At 45.7% G+C, this 18698-nt stretch overlaps 1 long non-coding RNA gene across 1 annotated transcript; it reads right to left on the minus strand.

Annotated features, from left to right (window-relative positions):
* Window positions 1-50: 50 nt before the first annotated feature.
* Window positions 51-10613, minus strand: LOC137320710 (uncharacterized). Its single transcript, XR_010962628.1, has 3 exons — window positions 10548-10613; window positions 9385-9493; window positions 51-118 (listed from the first exon to the last, which is right to left on the minus strand). It is a non-coding gene; the product is annotated as an uncharacterized lncRNA (long non-coding RNA).
* Window positions 10614-18698: the final 8085 nt, after the last annotated feature.

The following is an 18698-nucleotide window of genomic DNA, read 5'->3' on the forward strand; positions in this document are numbered from 1 at the left end:
AAATCCATCTTTGTAGCTTCTCCCGGTCTGATTCTCACTGTAAACTTCTGTGTGAAATATGTTACTCTTCTTCCTTGTCAAATTACAAGGCTGGAACTGAACACAGTTTGCACCTTTCCTGAAAAACACAACACTGCCTAAGTGTGACATTTTTTTTGTCTTAAGTCAACTCATGAATTTAAATATTAAGCTCTTCTAATTTTTTTTCTAATTTGAAAAAAGATATTGGCTTTTAATCTTACTCAATTTCACATATTTAACATAGCCCAGAGTATATCATTATCAGCAAATCCTACATGTATTTATGTATTTTATAAATATATATATATATATATATATATATATATACACACACACAAAAGTCATAGATGTGTGTCTGAAAATGGTTATATATCTGAGCTGGAATTTAGATTTCACAGTTTATGTTCTCTCCTGGATCCCCAAGACATGTCACAGCTTTGTAATGCACTCCTGTGTATCAGTGAGCCAGTGGGTTGAAATTGCATGCGCAATGTTGGTAAGAAATTCATTAATACATTTATATTATAGAATCATACAGCACAGAAGGAGCCATTCGGCCCATCATGCATGTGCCAGCTCTTTGAAAGAGCTATCCAATTAGTCCCACTCCTCCCGCTCTTTCCTCGTAGCCCTGCAAATTTCTCCTTTTCAGTTATATATCCAATTCCCTTTTGAAAGTTACTATTGAAGGTGCCTCAGGCAGAGCATTCCAGATCATAACAATATGAAATCAACCACATAATGTGAGACAGGAGTCACGTGTAGGCTGGGCCTTCCCTGAAGCTCCTCTGTCCACTATTTTAACAAAGGTGTTAAACCCATTTCATTCAAACCTTGTTGTTACAATGATAAAGAGAAGAATTTGATCTGAATGAGTTGGTGTGCTCATTGTCAATATTGCAAAGCAGGGTTTCACCCAGATTCTTAGTTCTCGACAAGCACCTGGGCTTGTTGGATACACCCGAGCAACCTCAAAGATATGAAAGAGGAAATAAGTGAATTTTTTGAGATCCACCAACACAGGTGAATTTTGAGGATTTTTGTCCAAACAAAAAAGTAATTGAAACCATCAACCCAAGAAAAAAAGTTGCAGTAAGAGAAGCGCTGGGTTATATTAGGAGATGGACAGAAAATAAATTAAAAGTTGTGACGTTGTTACTCTACAGGTAACTGGTTAGACCATCTCTGGAATACTGTGTGAAGCAGTGGTCACCTGATCATAGGATATTATTGCCCCAATGAAGTGAACAGGCTCGATATAAATGCAAGTCTGTTTTTCTTTAAGGAATCTTACAACACCAGGTTATAGTCCAACAAATTTATTTTAAAATCACAAGCTTTCGGAGATTATCTCCTTCGTCAGATGAATGAATGAAAAGGTTCTCAAATTGCATATCTTATACTATGTTGGGACAGCATCACACCAATCAAAAGGTGTCGTTGTTATTCAAACAGGCCAGTCACGGAGAACAGCACGTCCCAGTACACTGGATATACATTGTGTCTATTACACAGGCAGGCAGAAAGAAACTCAAAATGGCAGAGAGAGAGAGAGAGAGAGAGAGAGAGAGAATTTTAAAAAACATGTAATTTTTTTCCCCCTTTTTGCTGGTGGGGTTACGTGTAGCGTGACATGAACCCAAGATCCCGGTTGAGGCCGTCCTCATGGGTGCGGAACTTGGCTATCAACTTCTGCTCGACGATTTTGCGTTGTCGTGTGTCTCGAAGGCCGCCTTGGAGAACGCTTACCCGAAGATCGGTGGCTGAATGTCCTTGACTGCTAAAGTGTTCCCCGACTGGGAGGGAACCCTCCTGTTTGGCGATTGTTGCGCGGTGTCCGTTCATCCGTTGTCGCAGCGTCTGCATGGTCTCGCCAATGTACCATGCTCCGGGGCATCCTTTCCTGCAACGTATGAGGTAAACAACGTTGGCCGAGTCACAGGAGTATGAACCATGTACCTGGTGGGTGGTGTCCTCTCGTGTGATGGTGGTATCCGTGTCGATGATCTGGCATGTCTTGCAGAGGTTGCCGTGGCAGGGTTGTGTGGTGTCGTGGACGCTGTTCTCCTGAAAATTGGGTAACTTGCTGCGAACGATGGTCTGTTTGAGGTTGGGTGGCTGTTTAAAGGCGAGCAGTGGAGGCGTGGGGATGGCCTTACAGGGTTCCGTTGCTTGATACGATAGGACGTCCGGGTGTGTTGGCTTTGTGTATCTTTGGGAGGCAGTAGAAGTCTCCCACGCGGGGAGTACGTGGGATGAGAGTGCGTAGGATGCTTTGAAGGTCTGGATCGAAGGTCTTGATCAGTTTGTTGAGCTGGCGGGTGTGTTCTTTGGTCGGATCTGCGGGTAACCGTCTGTAGGAACACTATCAGGCAACGGAACCCTGTGTGAGAACCTCTCTGGATACGTCGAGGGCATCCTGAAACCCATCGTACAGGGAACCCCCAGCTTCTGTCGCGACACTACAGACTTCCTACAAAAACTCAGCACCCACGGACCAGTTGAACCAGGAACACTTCTCACCACGATGGACGTCTCGGCACTCTACACCAGTATCCCCCACGATGACGGCATCGCTGCAACAGCCTCAGTACTCAACACCAACAACAGCCAATCTCCAGACGCCATCCTACAACTCATCCGCTTCATCCTGGATCACAATGTCTTCACCTTCGATAACCAGTTCTTTACCCAAACACACGGAACAGCCATGGGGACCAAATTCGCACCCCAATACGCCAACATTTTCATGCACAAGTTCGAGCACGACTTCTTCACTGCACAGGACCACCAACCAACACTATACACCAGATACATCGACGACATTTTCTTCCTATGGACCCACGGCGAAGAATCACTGAAGAGACTACACGATAACATCAACAAGTTCCATCCCACCATCAAACTCACCATGGACTACTCCTCAGAATCGGTTTCTTTCTTGGACACACAAATCTCCATCAAAGACGGGCACCTCAGCACCTCACTCTACCGCAAGCCCACGGACAACCTCACGATGCTCCACTTTTCCAGCTTCCACCCCAACCACGTCAAAGAGGCCATCCCCTATGGACAGGCCCTACGAATACACAGGATCTGCTCAGACGAGGAGGAACGCGATGGACACCTACAGACGCTGAAAGACGCCCTCGTAAGAACGGGATATGACGCTCGACTTGTCGATCGACAGTTCCGACGGGCCACAGCGAAGAATCGCATAGACCTCCTCAGAAGACAAACACGGGACGCAACCAACAGAGTACCCTTCGTCGTCCAGTACTTCCCTGGAGCGGAGAAACTACACCATGTTCTCCGCAGCCTTCAACATGTCATCGATGACGACGAACACCTCGCTAAGGCCATCCCCACGCCTCCACTGCTCGCCTTTAAACAGCCACCCAACCTCAAACAGACCATCGTTCGCAGCAAGTTACCCAGTTTTCAGGAGAACAGCGTCCACGACACCACACAACCCTGCCACGGCAACCTCTGCAAGACAGGCCAGATCATCGACACGGATACCACCATCACACGAGAGGACACCACCCACCAGGTACATGGTTCATACTCCTGTGACTCGGCCAACGTTGTTTACCTCATACGTTGCAGGAAAGGATGCCCCGGAGCATGGTACATTGGCGAGACCATGCAGACGCTGCGACAACGGATGAACGGACACCGCGCAACAATCGCCAAACAGGAGGGTTCCCTCCCAGTCGGGGAACACTTTAGCAGTCAAGGACATTCAGCCACCGATCTTCGGGTAAGCGTTCTCCAAGGCGGCCTTCGAGACACACGACAACGCAAAATCGTCGAGCAGAAGTTGATAGCCAAGTTCCGCACCCATGAGGACGGCCTCAACCGGGATCTTGGGTTCATGTCACGCTACACGTAACCCCACCAGCAAAAAGGGGGAAAAAAATTACATGTTTTTTAAAATTCTCTCTCTCTCTCTCTGCCATTTTGAGTTTCTTTCTGCCTGCCTGTGTAATAGACACAATGTATATCCAGTGTACTGGGACGTGCTGTTCTCTGTGACTGGCCTGTTTGAATAACAACGACACCTTTTGATTGGTGTGATGCTGTCCCAACATAGTATAAGATATGCAATTTGAGAACCTTTTCATTCATTCATCTGACGAAGGAGATAATCTCCGAAAGCTTGTGATTTTAAAATAAATTTGTTGGACTATAACCTGGTGTTGTAAGATTCCTTACATTTGTCCACCCCAGTCCATCACCGGCATCTCCACATCATGTTTTTCTTTAGGTAGGGGACACATCTTATAAAACTGAAATATATCAAGTTGCAAAGTCAAACTTGGTATATACTAATCAACAAAAATATTAATTTACCCACAAAAGTGGTAATAAATCCAGGAAGCAGATTTGTATTAATAAGTTTCAGGTGGTTACATCGCAGCATTCAGCACCTATGCCCCAAGTAAAATGTCCCCAGGACGCTTCACCGAGGGATAATCAGACAATAATGGACACTGAGCCAGAGAAGGATATTAGGAGGGGTGATCAAAAGCTCGGCCAAAGAGGATGTTTTAAGGAGGGTTTTAAAGGAGGAGAGGGAGGTAGAGAGGCAGATGGGTTTAGGTAGACTTTATCACTGAAATATTTTCACTCATCTCCATCTTCAGCGATGGAACTTCAGTTGCCTTCACAATCCCATAAGACTGAAGTGTCGAACAATTGCTCTCAACTGTTCAAAGCAACATAGACATCATTGCATAGAATTCTCTCCCTAAACCCATCTGCCTCTCTACCTCCCTCTCCTCCTTTAAAACCCTCCTTAAAACATCCTCTTTGGCCGAACTTTTGATCACCCCTCCTAATATCCTTCTCTGGCTCAGTGTCCATTATTGTCTGATTATCCCTCGGTGAAGCGTCCTGGGGACATTTTACTACGTTAAAGGTCCTCTCCTCCCGAGAAAAAAACTGCCCCCCCAGACCTACCTTTTTCTAGGCCCAGAGGCCGGCCAGACTGCCTGATATCACAGCAGCTCGGAGCCGGTGGGCTGTCCTTGGTGGGGGGGGTCCGTTTTCTGCCCGCAGCCCGCCAGCCATGTGTTAATGAGGCCAGATCCTCAAAATGGACTGGGCCAATCACCGGCATTATCGGTCGGCCAGCCCATTTTCAAAATCTTCCCCATTGGTTCGATCTACCCCATTACCACGTCAATCCCATTATCTATTTTGAGACCTTTCAATGATCATCTCCTCAGTGGGTACCACTCTTGCCTCTGAGTCAGAAGGTCGTGGGTTCAAGTCCCGCGCCAGAGACTTCAGCACAAAATCTAGGCTGACACTCCAGTTCAGTACCGAAGGAGTGCTGCATTGTCGGAGGTGCCATCTTTCAGATGGGATGTCAAACTGAGGCCCCATCTGCCCTCTCAGGTGGATGTAAAAGATCCCATGGCACTATTTTGAAGAAGAGCAGGGGAATTCTCCCTGGTGTCCTGGCCAATATTTATCCCTCAACCAACACCTAAAAAACAGATTATCTGGTCATTATCACACTGCTGTTTGTGGTGCAGTGCTATTACCCTTGCTGTGCACGAATTGGCTGCCACATTTCCTACCTTACAACAGTGGCTACATTTCCAATGTACAATTGGCTGTAAAACAGTTTGGGATGTCCTGAGGTCATGAATGGCACTATATAAATGCAAGTCTTTCTTTTTCTTTTCCTCATAAACTATAACTGAATACATTCTCACTAGGTAACCCTTATCTCAGAAATTACACAGTTGAACAATAGTTCAAATTTATATTTTAATTGAGAATTTTAATGCAAATTTAACAAATTCAATAATTCCTTACCACTTCTAGAATCCAACGTTCAGGATTAAGAGGTCCATGGATCTAAGAAATCAAGTTTATTGCGCATGTGATACAGGGATGCTTTATTGTGTGTGTGTAGATTCTACTCAAGGTAATGGATATTAATTCTGAAAAATTGAACATTTCCCATTTCAGGCTCACAGTATCATAGTACCGTAGTAGGTATAGCACAGGAGGCGGCCATTTGGCCCATCGTGCCTGTGCCGGCTCTTTGAAAGAGATATCCAATTCGTCACATTCCCTTGCTCTTTCCCCATAGCCCTGTAAATGTTTTTGCTTCAAGTATTTATCCAATTCCCTTTTGAAAGTTACTACTGAATCTGCTTCCTCCACCCTTATAGGCAGTGCATTCCAGATCATTACAACTCGCTGTGTAAAGAAAGGTCTCCTCATGTCGCCTCTGGCTCTTTTGCCGATCACCTTAAATCTGTGTCCTCTGGTTACCGACCCCTCTGCCACTGGAGACAGTTTCTCCTTACTTACTCTATCAAAACCGTTCATGATTTTGAACACTTCTATCAAATCCCCCCTTAACTTTCTCTGTTCTAAGAAGAACAACCCCAGCTTCTCCAATCTCGCCACATAACTGAAGTCCCTCGTCCCTGGTACCATTCTAGTAAATCTCTTCTGCGCCCTCTCTAAGACCTTCCCATCCTTCCTAAAGTGTGGTGCCAGAATTGAACACAATACTCCAGCTGAGGCCTAACCAGTGTCTTATAAAGATTTAGCATAACTTCCTTGCTTTTGTACTCTTATGCCTCTATTAATAAAGCCCAGAAGAAAATAATAGCACTAAACAGTGACAAATCCCCAGGACAAGATGGTTTCCATCCCAGGGTTTTAAAGGAAGTAGGTGAGCAGATTGTAGATGCCCGAACTATAATCTTTCAAAGTTCTCTGGATTCAGGAACTGTCCCTCTAGATTGGAAAATTGCACATGTCACTCTGCTTTTTAAGAAAGGAGAGAGAAGGAAACCGGGGAATTAGAGACCAGTTAGCCTAACATCTGTTGTGGGGAAATTGCTGGAGTCTATAATTAAGGATAGGGTGACTGAACACCTCGAGAATTTTCAGTTCATCAGGGAGAGCCAGCATGGATTTCTGAAAGGTAGGTCGTGCCTGACAAACCTGATTGAATTTTTTGAAGAGGTGACTAAAGTAGTGGACAGGGGAATGTCAATGGATGTTATTTATATGGACTTCCAGAAGGCATTTGATAAGGTCCCACATAAGAGACTGTTAGCTAAGTTAGAAGCCCATGGAATCGAGGGAAAAGTACGGACTTGGTTAGGAAATTGGCTGAGTGAAAGGCGACAGAGAGTAGGGATAATGGGTAAGTATTCACATTGGCAGGATGTGACTAGTGGAGTCCCGCAGGGATCTGTCTTGGGGCTTCAATTATTCACAATATTTATTAACGACTTAGATGAAGGCATAGAAAGTCTCATATCTAAATTTGCCGATGACACAAAGATTGGTGGATTGGTGGCATTGTAACCAGTTTAGATGAAAACATAAAATTACAAAGGGATATTGATAGATTAGGTGAATGGGCAAAACTGTGGCAAATGGAATTCAATGTAGACAAATGTGAGGTCATCCACTTTGGATCAAAAAAGGATAGAACAGGGTACTTTCTAAATAGTAAAAAGTTAAAAACTGTGGATGTCCAAAGGGACTTAGGGGTTCAGGTACATAGATCATTGAAGTGTCATGAACAGGTGCAGAAAATAATCAAGAAGGCTAATAGAATGCTGGCCTTTATATCTAGAGGACTAGAGTACAAGGGGGCAGAAGTTATGCTACAGCTATACAAAACCCTGGTTAGACCGCACCTGGAGTACTGTGAGCAGTTCTGGGCACCGCACCTTCGGAAGGATATATTGGCCTTGGAGGGAGTGCAGCATAGGTTTACTAGAATGATACCCGGACTTCAAGGGTTAAGTTACGAGGAGAGATTACACAAATTGGGGTTGTATTCTCTAGAGTTTAGAAGGTTAAGGGGTGATCTGATTGAAGTTTATAAGATATGAAGGGGAACAGATAGGGTGGATAGGGAGAAACTATTTCTGCTGGTTGGGGATTCTAGGAGTAGGGGGCACAGTCTAAAAATTAGAGCCAGACCTTTCAGGAGTGAGATTAGAAAACACTTCTACACACAAAGGGTGGTAGAAGTTTGGAACTCTCTTCCGCAAACAGCAATTGATACTAGCTCAATTGCTAAATTTAAATCTGAGATAGATAGCTTTTTGGCAACCAAAGGTATTAAGGGACATGGGCCAAAGGCAGGTATATGGAGCTAGATCACGGATCAGCCATGATCTTATCAAATGGCGGAGCAGGCACGAGGGGCTGAATGGCCTACTCCTGTTCCTATGTTCCTATGATCCCATATGCTTTTTTAACAGTCTTCTCAACTTGTCCTGCCACCTTCAAAGATTTGTGTATGTGCACCCCAGGTCTCTCTGTTCCTGCACCCCCTTTAAAATTGTACCATTTCGTTTATATTGTCTCTCCTCATTCTTCCTACCAAAATATAGGAAGCCAGAATTTTTTTTGGTTAGCCGGTGCCTGGTACACATAGAAACCTATTACCATGGTTAAGAGTCTCCAAACCAAACAACCAAGATATCCGTGCAGGTAGAGTTGCTGTTTGCAGTCTCTCCCCATAAGAACAAGCACCACTTTCCTAAGTCCAGAGTTTGGCAGCAACAAGGCTTGGGTGCCCCTCAGTGTTTAAGCAGCTAAAATTTTACATCTCAGAACCGTGATAAGCTTTCCATTGCAGCCAGGACCACCTACCCTTTAGGGAATTGGGTTGCATAGTTATTTAGCACTGAGTGGGAAGAATCCCAGACCCCATTGACAGGTGTACCCTCTTCTCCAGTCCCATTACTGAGCTAGGTTGGCTGAAGAATGCTCTGTAGTACTGTGTACTTGCTTGGCTCAGGTATCAGATCACTGAGTCTGCCACAGAAAGGTGACTTAGTTTCAAGTGAAAGGCTGGTCACCTTGGAGTCACCTCAACACCAAGCAGACCCTGCTTACCTCCCCTCAAGCTCTCCCAGGTCAGGCATTACATGGTTCGCGCAGAGTAAAGCTCCTTCCATTCTGCCCCTCAATATGCCTCACTGCACCAATGTGATACTTTTCCATTTTGCCCATCACCTATCCTGTGTCCTCTCTGGGTGAGATTGCCAATTAGTGCCCAATTAGAGAGGTTTTGAGCTGTGGGCCAGTGCTTACTAGGAACTAGAGTGAGATTTCCCAAACATATTTCAAGTAGGACCCTTACAGCCAGCAGACAGAGGAAACTTTCCTTTCATCCTATTAGTCCAGCCTCAATTCGAACCCAAGTTCCAGTGCACCACTTTGCATAAAGTTGGTTTGCTATACGGTTCATTAGCATGTTAAAAACAGGGGGAATGTTTTACTTGCAAACAAAAATTAAAGCTTACAATCCTCCCTTAAATTCTTTTCAGTTAAAAAGTGGTTAAAATCTCAATGTACCTTTCCTCATTATGCCAATATTCTACCTCCTGAAGTTCTGCGTCTGTTCCTGCCTTCCTCTTGTTACATCCATCTGTAGCTATTTCTTCCATTTCATGGTTCCACTCATCTGCAAAAAAAAATTAATGGGTCACATTCAATTAGTGTTAATTCAATATATTGTTTAAATAACACAACTTTCTCATGGGCAACTATAGCCATAAAGAAACCTGAAATTCAAAAACATATCAGCTGCATGAGCAAGCAAGACAAAAACATTTTGCCAAATAATTTTGAACATAGCAAAAGACCAAGAGAGAAACCATTATAATATTTTACAGCTCATTAGAAAGTGACCAATTGTAAATCCACACAGCAGTCATTCATACCATTAAAAGGAGCTCTACATCAGCCAAGCAACAGCATAGGAAGTAACTTGGAGGACTTGCCAGATGGTCAGCTTGGCTGTGATCTCTGAGGTAAAAGTTTGTGGGTTCGAGCCCGGCTCCTGGATGTTAGTGCATAATATAAACTGCCACTTCAGTGCAGTATTGAGGGATTGTTGAAGGTGATGTCTTTCAGATAACACCTTAAACTGAGGTCTGGGCGCAAATTTTAACTCGGAGCCTGGGTGGGGGGGGGGGGGGGTATTCCTGACGGGAAACCCGGAAGTACAAATTTCGCAGACGTCCTTACGATTTTAACATAAGGACGTCTCTTAATTTTTTTTTGTCGGTTTCCTGCCCGACAGGCCAGCCAGATTTTCAGGAGAAGAGCCAGGAAGCAGTTGGGAGCAGGTGAGTCTTAGATGGAGGGGAGGGGGGGTCGGTCATGGGGGAGTAAGGGTCGGGGGTCATCGGGTGAGTCGGTCATCAGGGAGGTTGGGGTCATCGGGGGGGGGGGGTCGGTCATCGGGGGAGTCATCGGGGGGGTCAGGGATCATTAGTGAGGTCAGTCATTGAGGGGGGGGTCGGTCATCGGGGATCACCATGTGGGGGGAGGGTGGGATATCTTGGGGGGGGTGGAGATTGTGGGGAGGGGGTTGGAGATCGTTGGGGGGGGGAGAGGAGTTGGGGGGTGGTCAGTCGATCGAGTAGGTGGAATCACTGCAGGTAGGCTTGTTGGGCTTGGGGGAAGCACTCCTGCTCCTCCTGGCCCATAAGCTGTGCAATAAAGGCACTTACCTGCTAAGCCGGGTAGTCTCGCCTCCTCTCACGCGGCGTGAAGCAGAAGGCCCGGGAATCCCGGTCTCTGGGAGTTAAGAATAAAAAAACTGTCATAATGGAGGCCTGAACCCCCCTTAAAAGCTTTCACTGACTGACCCGCCTCCTGAGAGTGGGTTGGTCACCCGCCCCTCAACCCGCCTCCATTAAAACGGGCGGGTTGGAGGCAAGTTGGGGTCGGGTTTTAGTTTTTTACAATTTTTACCTTCCCACCTGCCCCCAACCCACCTGTTCGTGAAATTAAAATTTAGGCCCTGGTTTGTCTACTCCAGTGGTTCAAGTGGATGTTAAAATCCTACAGCACTATTCAAACAGCAAGAAGCTCTCTTGAGTATTTGAGCCAACAGTCCTTCCTCAACCAGAAACAGATTAATTGGTCATTTATCTCATTGTTTATGGGATCTTGCCGAGTGTGAAATGGCTACCAAGTTTGCCTACATAACAACAGTCACTGCACTTCAAAATAAATCACTGTGCATGGAAAAACTTTGAGAATTGACAATGCAAGTCTTTCCTTTTTGTTAACTTTATTGTTAGAATTACATAAAATTTTACAGCACAGACACAGGCCATTCAGCCCAACAGGTCTAAGTTTATGCTCCACACACTCGTATCCTCCCCCCTTACTTCACCTCATCCTTTTCCCTCATGAGTTTATCCAGCTTCCCCTTAAATGCATCTACGCTATTCGCCTCAACCACTCCACGTGGTGGAGAGTTCCACATTCTCACCACTCTCTGAGTAAAGAAGGTTCTCCTGAACTCCTTATTGGATTTATTGGTGACTGTCTTGGATTTATAGCCCCTAGTTTCGGGGCCCGAGTACTCTAAGTGTGGTCTAACCAAAGTTATATATAACTTTAGCATAACTTACAGGTACAGTCCAGGCACATTCCTATGAGGCAGAAAGGTAGGACAACTAAAGCCAGAGCTCCCTGGATGACAAAAGAGGTAGTGAGTAAGATGAAACAGAAAAAATGGGCGTATGACAGATATCAGGTTGATTACACAAGTGAGAACCAGGCTGAATATAGAAAGTTCAGAGGGGAAGTGAAAAAGGAAATAAAAGGGGCAAAGAGAGAGTATGAGAATAGACTGGCGGCCAACATAAAAGGGAATCCAGAAGTCTTCTACAGGCCTGTAAACAGTAAACAGGTAGTAAGAGGAGGGGTGGGGCCGATTAGGGACCTTAAAGGAGATCTACTCATGGAAGTAGAGGGGATGGCCGAGGTACTAAATGAGTACTTTGCATCTGTCTTTACCAATGAAGAAGTTTCTGCCAGAGTCTCAGTAAAGGAAGGTATAGTTGAGATACTGGATGGGCTAAAAATTGATAAAATAAATAAGTCATCCGGTCCGGATGTGATGCATCCTAGGTTGCTGAGGGAAGTAAGGGTGGAAATTGCAGAGGTACTTCCAATTATCCTTAGATACAGGGGTGGTGCCAGAGGACTGGAGAATTGCAAATGTTACACCCTTGTTCAAAAAAGGGTGCAAGGATAAACCCAGCAACTACAGGCCAGTCAGTTTAACCTCAGTGGTGGGGAAACTTTTAGAAATGATAATCCGGGACAGAATTAACAGTCACTTGGACGAGTGTGGATTGATTAGGGAAAACCAGCACAGATTTGTTAAAGGCAAATCGTGTTTAACTAACCTGATGGAGTTTTTTGATGAGGTAACAGAGAGGGTAGATGAGGGCAATGCAGTTGATGTGGTGTATACGGACTTTTAAAAGTCGTTTGATAAAGTGCCGCAGGGTAGGCTTATCATCAAGATTGCGGCCCATGGAATAAAGAGGGCAACATGGATACAGAATTGACTGAGTGACAGGAAACAGAGTAGTGGTGAACGGTTGTTTTTCGGACTGGAGGGAGGTGTACAGTGGTGTTCCCCAGGGGTCGGTGCTGAGACCACTGCTTTTCTTGATATATATTAATGATTTGGGTGTACAGGGCACAATTTCAAAATTTGCAGATGACACAAAACTTGGAAGGGTAATAAACAGTGAGGAGGATAGTGATAGACAGGCTGGTGGAATGGGCGGACACGTGGCAGATGAAATTTAACGCAGAAAAATGTGATGTGATACATTTCGGTAGGAAGAACGAGGAGAGGCAATATAAACAAGAGGGCACAATTCTAAAAGGGGGTGCAAGTACAGAGAGACCTGGGGGTATATGTGCACAAATCGTTGAAGATGGTAGGGCAGAATGAGAAAGCAGTTAAAAAAGCATATTGGTTTCTGGGCTTTATAAATAGAGGCATAGAGTACAAAAGTATGGGGCATGATTTTAACCCCCAAGAACGGGTGGGTCGGGGGCGAGTGGGAGTTGAAAATAGTTTTTTTTTGGGTCACTTTCGGACTTTGCATTCCCAGTGGGAAGCCTGTACTTTTACGCGCCTACATTAAACCCGGAAATAAAGCCGGGTTGCGGTCGCGATCCAAAAAACAACTATTTTCAACTCACACCCGCCCCCAACCCACCCGTTCTTGGGGGTTAAAATCACTCCCATGGAAGTCGTCATGAACCTTTATAAAACACTGCTTCGGCCACAACTGGAGTATTGTGTCCAGTTCTGGCCACTGCACTTTAGGAAAGATGCGAAGGCCTTAGAGAGGGTGCAGAAGAGATTTACTAGAATGATTCCAGGGATGAGGGACTTCAGTTACGTGGATAGACTGGAGAAGCTGGGGTTGTTCTCCTTGGAACAGAGACGGGGTTGCGAGGAGATTTGATAGAGGTATTCAAAATGATGAAGGGTCTAGACAGAGTAGATAGAGAGAAACTGTTCCCATTGGCGGAAGGGTCAAGAACCAGAGGACATAGATTTAAGGTGATTGGCGAAAGAACCAAAGGTGACATGAGGAAAAGCTTTTTTACACAGCGAGTGGTTATGATCTGGAATGCACTGCCCAAGGGGATGGTGCAGACAGATTCAATCATGGCCTTCAAAAGGGAACAGGATAAGCACTTGAAAGGAAAAATTTGCAGGGCTACGGGAATAGGGTGGAGGAGTGGGACTAGCTGGATTCTCGGACTCGATGGGCCGATTGGCCTCCTTTTGTGCTGTAACCTTTCAATGATTCTATGATTCTATAACTTCTCTGCTTTTGAATTCTATTCCTCTAGAAACATAGAAACATAGAAAATAGGAGCAAGAGTAGGCCATTCGGCTCTTCGGGCCTGCTCCGCCATTCAAAATGATCTTGGCTGATCGTCTAACTCAGTACCCTGTTCCCGCTTTTTCCCCATATCCCTTGATCCCTTTAGCATTAAGAAATGGACCCCAGTACTTTGCACTTTTTATGGCTTTGTTAAGTTGCATTGTTATTTTTAATCATTTAGCTGATCTCAAACCATACTCTTAGAAGCCTCCATTAACAAAGTTTGTGCAAAATTTAGTTGTTAAATCAAATTTTCCAAATACAGTGTCAAACCAACAGCTGAGAACAGCTGAGAGGAGCCGAGCCGAGCGGAGGGAGCGTCCGATAAAAGGCGGGATTTCAGAGCGCTGAGAGGAGCCGAGCCGAGCGGAGGGAGCGTCCGATAAAAGGCGGGATTTCAGAGCGCTGAGAACAGCTGAGAGGAGCCGAGCCGAGCGGAGGGAGCGTCCGATAAAAGGCGGGATTTCAGAGCGCTGAGAACAGCTGAGAGGAGCCGAGCGGAGCGGAGGGAGCGTCCGATAAAAGGCGGGATTTCAGAGCGCTGAGAACAGCTGAGAGGAGCCGAGCCGAGCGGAGGGAGCGTCCGATAAAAGGCGGGATTTCAGAGCGCTGAGAACAGCTGAGAGGAGCCGAGCCGAGCGGAGCTGCGACCGAGTTCGAAGTGACGTCAGGAATCAGATCAGGGGAGGCACCTGATTGGTGAGTAGGTTCAGGTGAGTATTTCTACTTATCTACAGTAACTGAAGTAAAAGGAAAGGGAAGGTCTGCAGGTCTTATAGGAAGTAGCGTTTATTTTTTAGTGAATCAAGGTCTAGTGTAGTTAACATTCTCTAAATTGAGAACAATTTAAAGGAGTAAACTCCTTAAAGGGAGTGGTAAGTAGTTTTTCTTTCCTTTTTTTTTCTCTTGACATTGTAGTTGTTCTTAAGCTAATTTAAGGGTTAAGTCATGGCAGGAGATCCCAGCGCCGTGTCATGTTCCTCTTGTGGGATGTGGGAATTCAGGGCTCCTTCCTGTATCCCTGATTCCTTCACCTGCGGGAAGTGTGTCCAGCTGCAGCTATTGTTTGACCGCTTGACGGCTCTGGAGCTGCGGATGGATTCACTTTGGAGCATCCGCGATGCTGAGAAAGTCGTGGATAGCACGTTCAGTGAGTTGGTCACACCGCAGATAAAAATTACTGAGGGAGATAGTGAATGGGTGACCAACAGACAGAGGAAGAGTAGGAAGGCAGTGCAGGGGTCCCCTGCGGTCATCTCCCTCCAAAACAGGTATACCGTTTTGGATACTGTTGGGGGAGATGGCTCACCAGGGGAAGGTGGCAGTGGCCAGGTTCATGGCACCGTGGCTGGCTCTGCTGCACAGGAGGGCAGGAAAAAGAGTGGCAGAGCGATAGTGATAGGGGACTCGATTGTAAGGGGAATAGACAGGCGTTTCTGCGGACGCAACCGAGACTCCAGGATGGTATGTTGCCTCCCTGGTGCAAGGGTCAAGGATGTCTCGGAGCGGCTGCAGGACATTCTGGAGGGGGAGGGTGAACAGCCAGTTGTCGTGGTGCATATAGGCACCAACGATATAGGTAAAAAAACAGGATGAGGTCCTACAAGCTGAATTTAGTGAGTTAGGAGTTAAACTAAAGAGTCGGACCTCAAAGGTAGTAATCTCAGGATTGCTACCAGTGCCACGGGTTAGTCAGAGTAGGAATGACAGGATAGCTAAGATGAATACGTGGCTTGAGAGATGGTGCAAGCTGGAGGGATTCAAATTCCTGGGCCATTGGAACCGGTTCTGGGGGAGGTGGGACCAGTACAAATTGGACGGTCTGCATCTGGGCAGGACTGGAACCAATGTCCTAGGGGGAGTGTTTGCCAGTGCTGTTGAGGAGGGTTTAAACTAATGTGGCAGGGGGATGGGAACCGATGCAGGAAGTCAGTGGGAAATAAAGTGGTGACAGAAACAAAACGCAGTAAGGGAGAGTGTACAGAACATGACCGGACAGATGGTCTGAGAAAGCAGGGCAAAGACCAAGGGAAGTCGAGATTAAACTGCATTTATTTCAATGCAAGAAGTCTGATGGGCAAGGCAGATGAACTCAGGGCATGGATGGGTACATGGGACTGGGATGTTATAGCTATTACTGAAACATGGCTAAGGGAGGGGCAGGACTGGCAGCTCAATGTTCCAGGGTACAGATGCTATAGGAAAGACAGAGCAGGAGGTAAGAGAGGAGGGGGAGTTGCGTTCTTGATTAGGGAGAACATCACGGCAGTAGTGAGAGGGGATATATCCGAGGGTTCGCCCACTGAGTCCATATGGGTAGAACTGAAAAATAAGAAGGGAGAGATCACTTTGATAGGATTGTACTACAGACCCCCAAATAGTCAACGGGAAATTGAGGAGCAAATATGTAAGGAGATTACAGACAGCTGCAAGAAAAATAGGGTGGTAATAGTAGGGGACTTTAACTTTCCCAACATTGACTGGGACAGCCATAGCATTAGGGGCTTGGATGGAGAGAAATTTGTTGAGTGTATTCAGGAGGAATTTCTCATTCAGTATGTGGATGGCCCGACTAGAGAGGGGGCAAAACTTGACCTCCTCTTGGGAAATAAGGAAGGGCAGGTGACAGAAGTGTTAGTGAGGGATCACTTTGGGACCAGTGATCATAATTCCATTGGTTTTAAGATAGCTATGGAGAAGGATAGGTCTGGCCCAAAAGTTAAAATTCTAAATTGGGGAAAGGCCAATTTTGATGGTATTAGACAGGAACTTTCAGAAGTTGATTGGGAGAGTCTGTTGGCAGGCAAAGGGACGTCTGGTAAGTGGGAGGCTTTCAAAAGTGTGTTAACCAGGGTTCAGGGTAAGCACATTCCTTATAAAGTGAAGGGCAAGGCTGGTAGAAGTAGGGAACCTTGGATGACTCGGGAGATTGAGGCACTCGTCAAAAAGAAGAAGGAGGCATATGACATGCATAGGCAGCTGGGATCAAGTGGATCCCTTGAAGAGTATAGAGATTGCCGGAGTAGAGTTAAGAGAGAAATCAGGAGGGCAAAAAGGGGATATGAGATTGCTTTGGCAGATCAGGCAAAGGTGAATCCAAAGAGCTTCTACAAATACATAAATGGCAAAAGGGTAACTAGGGAGAGAGTAGGGCCTCTTAAGGATCAACAAGGTCATCTATGTGCGGAACCACAAGATATGGGTGAGATCCTGAATGAATATTTCACATCGGTATTTACGGTTGAGAAAGGCATGGATGTTAGGGAACTTGGGGAAATAAATAGTGATGTCTTGAGGAGTGTACATATTACAGAGAGGGAGGTGCTGGAAGTCTTAACGCGCATCAAGGTAGATAAATCTCCGGGACCTGATGAAATGTATCCCAGGACGTTAAGGGAGGTTAGGGAGGAAATTGCGGGTCCCCTAGCAGAGATATTTGAATCATCCACCGCTACAGGTGAGGTGCCTGAAGATTGGAGGGTAGCAAATGTTGTGCCTTTGTTTAAGAAGGGCGGCAGGGAAAAGCCTGGGAACTACAGACCAGTGAGCCTGACATCTGTAGTGGGTAAGTTGTTAGAGGGTATTCTGAGGGACAGGATCTACAGGCATTTGGAGAGGCAGGGACTAATTAGGAACAGTCAGCATGGTTTTGTGAGAGGAAAATCATGTCTCACGAATTTGATTGAGTTTTTTGAAGGGGTAACCAAGAAGATAGATGAGGGCTGTGCAGTAGACGTGGTCTACATGGACTTCAGCAAAGCATTTGACAAGGTACCGCATGGTAGGTTGTTACATAAGGTTAAATCTCATGGGATCCAAGGTGAGGTAGCCAATTGGATACAAAATTGGCTTGACGACAGAAGACAGAGGGTGGTTGTCGAGGGTTGTTTTTCAAACTGGATGCCTGTGTCCAGCGGTGTGCCTCAGGGATCGGTGCTGGGTCCGCTGTTATTTGTTATTTATATTAATGATTTGGATGAGAATTTAGGAGGCATGGTTAGTAAGTTTGCAGATGACACCAAGATTGGTGGCATTGTGGACAGTGAAGAAGGTTATCTAGGATTGCAACGGGATCTTGATAAATTGGGCCAGTGGGCCGATGAATGGCAGATGGAGTTTAATTTAGATAAATGTGAGGTGATGCATTTTGGTAGATCGAATCGGGCCAGGACCTACTCCGTTAATGGTAGGGCGTTGGGGAGAGTTATAGAACAAAGAGATCTAGGAGTACAGATTCATAGCTCCTTGAAAGTGGAGTCACAGGTGGATAGGGTGGTGAAGAAGGCATTCAGCATGCTTGGTTTCATTGGTCAGAACATTGAATGCAGGAGTTGGGATGTCTTGTTGAAGTTGTACAGGGCATTGGTGAGGCCACACTTGGAGTACTGTGTACAGTTCTGGTCACCCTATTATAGAAAGGATATTATTAAACTAGAAAGAGTGCAGAAAAGATTTACTAGGATGCTACCGGGACTTGATGGTTTGACTTACAGGGAGAGGTTAGACAGACTGGGACTTTTTTCCCTGGAGAGTAGGAGGTTAAGGGGTGATCTTATAGAAGTCTATAAAATAATGAGGGGCATAGATAAGGTCGATAGTCAAAATCTTTTCCCAAAGGTAGGGGAGTCTATAACGAGGGGGCACAGATTTAAGGTGAGAGGGGAGAGATACAAAAGGATCCAGAGGGGCAATTTTTTCACTCAAAGGGTGGTGAGTGTCTGGAACGAGCTGCCAGAGGCAGTAGTCGAGGCGGGTACAATTTTGTCTTTTAAAAAGCATTTGGACAGTTACATGGGGAAGATGGGTATCGAGGGATATGGGCCAAGTGCAGGCAATTGGGACTAGCTTAGTGGTATAAACTGGGCGACATGGACATGTTGGGCCGAAGGGCCTGTTTCCATGTTGTAACTTCTATGATTCTATGATTCTATGAAATTAGTGTTA

This window comes from Heptranchias perlo, chromosome 4 (assembly GCF_035084215.1).
Source record: "Heptranchias perlo isolate sHepPer1 chromosome 4, sHepPer1.hap1, whole genome shotgun sequence".
Classification (NCBI taxonomy): domain Eukaryota; kingdom Metazoa; phylum Chordata; class Chondrichthyes; order Hexanchiformes; family Hexanchidae; genus Heptranchias; species Heptranchias perlo.